General features: G+C 42.6%; 1 pseudogene; it reads left to right on the top strand.

Moving 5' to 3' along the window:
* Positions 1–2,482: 2,482 nt before the first annotated feature.
* Positions 2,483–3,114, top strand: LOC101033586 (protein lin-28 homolog A pseudogene; annotated as a pseudogene).
* Positions 3,115–3,397: the final 283 nt, after the last annotated feature.

Here is a 3,397-nt window from a genome sequence, read left to right as displayed (position 1 = left end):
GCAAACTCCAGCAGACCTGTAACAGATGGGCCTGACTGTTAGAAGAGAAACTAAAAATATAGAAAGAAATAGTTTCAACATCAACAGAAAGGACTTGCACTCAGAGACCCCATCCAAAGGTCACCAACTTCAAAGTTCAAAGGTAGATAAATCCATGAAAATGGGAAGAAACCAGTGCAAAGAGGCTGAAATCTCCAAAAACCAGAACACCTGTTCTCCTCCAAGGGATCACAACTCCTCACCAGCAAGGGAACAAAACTGGATAGAGAAAGAGTGTGACAAATGGACAGAAGCAGGATTCAGAAGATGAGTAATAAATTTCTCTGAGCTAAAGAAGCATGTTCTAACCCAATGCAAAGAAACTAAGAACATTGAAAAAAGATTAGACAAAATGCTACAAAGAAACTAAGAACATTGAAAAAAGATTAGACAAAATGCTAACTAGAATAACATTTGTGTAGAGAGGAATATATATGACTTGATGGAGCTGCAAAACACAGCACAAGAACTTCGTGAAGCATACACAAGTTTCAATAGCCAAATCAATCAAATGGAAGAAAGGATATCAGAGATTGAAGATCAACTCAATGAAATAAAATGAGAAGGCAAGATTAGAGAAAAAAGAGTGAAAAGAAATGAACATATCCTCCAAGAAATATGAGATTATGTGAAAAGACCAAATCTATGTTTGATCGGTGTACCTGAAAGTGATGGGGAGAATGAAACCAAGTTGGAAAACAATCTTCAGCATATTATCCAGAACTTCCCCAACCTAGCAAGGCAGGCCAATATTCAAGTCCAGGAAATACAGAGAATGCTATAAAGATATTCCTGAATAAGAGCAACCTCAAAGCACATAATTGTCAGATTCACCAGGATTGAAATGAAGGAAAAAATACTAAGGGCAGCCAGAGGGAAAGGTAGAGTTACCCACAAAGGGAAGCCCATCAGATTCACAGTGGATTTCTTGGCAGAAACCCTACAAGCCAGAAGAGAATGGGGGCCAATATTCAACATCTTTAAAGAAAAGAATTTTCAATCCATAATTTTATATCCAGCCAAACTAAGCTTCTTAAGCAAAAGAGAAATAAACTCCTTTACAGACAAGCAACTGCTGAGAGATTTTGTCACCACCAGGATTGCCTTACAAGAGGTCATGAAGGAAGCACTAAACATGGAAAGGAACAACTAGTAGCAGCACTACAAAAACATACCAAATGATAAAGACCATCAACACTATGAAGAAACTGCATCAGCTAACGGGCAAAACAACCAGCTAGCCTCAAAATGGCAAGTTCAAATTCACACAACAATATTAACCTTAAATGTAAATGGACTAAATGCCGCAGACAGACTGGCAAATTGGATAAAGAGTCAAGTCCCACTGGTGTGCTGTATTTAGGAGCCCCATCTCACATGCAAAGACACACATAGGCTCAAAATAAAGGAATAGAGGAAGATTTACCAAGCAAATGGAGAGCAAAAAGAAGCAGGAGTTGCAATCCCAGTCTCTGATAAACCAACAAAGATCAAGAAAGACATAAAAGGGCTTTACATAATGGCAAAGGGATCAATGTAACAAGAAGAGCTAGCTAACTATCCTAAGTATATATGCACTCAATCCAGGAGCACCCAGATACATAAAGCAAGTTCTTAATGACCTAAAAGAGACTTAGACTCCAACACAATAATAGTGGGAGACTTTAACACCCCACTGTCAATATTAGACAGCTCAACGAGACAGAAAATTAACAAGGATATCCAGGACTTGACTCAGATCTGGACCAAGCAGACCTAATAGACATCTACAGAACTCTACACCCCAAGTCCACAGAATATACATTCTTCTCAGCACAACATCACACTTATTCTAAAATTGACCACATAGTTGGACATAAAACACTCCTCAGCAAATGCAAAAGAATGGAAATCATAACCAATAGTCTCTCAGACCACAATGCAATTAAATTAGAACCAGGATTAAGAAATTCACTCATAACCATACAACTACATGCAACCCAAACAACCTGCTCCTGAATGACTACTAGACAAATAATGAAATTAAGGCAGAAATAAAGGTGTTCTTCAAAACCAATGAGAATGAAGCTACAATGTACCAGAATCTCTGAAACACGTTTAAAGCAATGTCTAGACGGAAATTTATAGCACTAAATGTACACAAGAGAAGCAAGGAAAGATCTAAAATCGCCAGATACCCTAATATCATGATTAAAAGAACTAGAGGAGCAAAATCAAACAAATTCAAAAGCTAACAGAAGACAAGAAATAACTAAGATCAGAGCTGAACTGAAGGAGACAGACAGACAGACAGACAGACACACACACACACACACACACACACACACACACACACACACAAACCCTTCAAAAAAATCAATAAATCCACCCTTTGCCTTCAGACTTCTCTGGAGCCAGTAGCCACCCAACCAGGAGCCTGGAGCCACAGGTTCAGCTGACAACCATGGGCTCTGTGTCCAACTAATAGTTTGCAAGTGGCTGCACCAAGGCAGCAGAAGAGGCACCGGAGGAGGCACCAGAGGGCTCAGGCTGGGTGGCAGATGAGCCTCAGCTGCTGCACGGTGCAGGCATCTGTAAGTGGTTCAATGGGTGCATGGGGTTAGTGTTCCTGTCCATGACCACCCATGCCAGGGTCGCACTCGACCCTCCAATGGACATCTTTGCACACCAGAATAAGGGCCTTGTGCACATGGAGAGCTTCCGGAGCTTGAAGGAGGTTAGGCAGTGGGGTTTACCTTTAAGAAGTCAGTCAAGGGTCTGGAATCCATCCATGTCACCGGACCTGGTGGGGTGTTTTGTATTGGGAGTGAGAAGCAGACAAAAGGGAAGTACAGGCAGAATCGCAGATCAAAAGGAGACAGGCGCTACAACTGTGGAGGTCTAAACCATCATGCCAAGGAATGCAACCTGCCACCCCAGCCCAAGAAGTGCCACTTCTGCCAGAGCATCAGCCATATGGTAGTCTCATGTCCACTGAAGGAGCAGCAGACCCCTAGTGCACAGGGAAAGCCAACCCACTTTTGGGAGGAAGAAGAAATCTACAGCCGTGCCCTGCTTCTAGAGGCCCAGAATTGAGCCCCAATGGGTGGGGCCTATTCTTTTGTTATCAAGAAATTTTGAGGAGCAGGCAGAGGGGAGAAAGTGGGAATAGGGTGCATTGGGGCTAGCTGGCACTGCCATGTGTCTCAGACTGGGGTTCACACTATCAGCCTTTCTTCCCTCTAGTTGGGGAGAAAGGGTGAATCAAAGGAACTCCAACCATGCTCTGCCCAAATGCAAGTGAGGGTTCTGGGGGCAACCAGGAGGGGCAATCACCCTACAACCTGCATGCTTTATCTGAGGCTCCATCCCCAGAATT

Source organism: Saimiri boliviensis, chromosome 3 (assembly GCF_048565385.1).
Source record: "Saimiri boliviensis isolate mSaiBol1 chromosome 3, mSaiBol1.pri, whole genome shotgun sequence".
Taxonomy (NCBI): domain Eukaryota; kingdom Metazoa; phylum Chordata; class Mammalia; order Primates; family Cebidae; genus Saimiri; species Saimiri boliviensis.
Note: the sequence above shows the minus strand (reverse complement) of the source record. Positions and strands in the feature narration are given on the sequence as shown.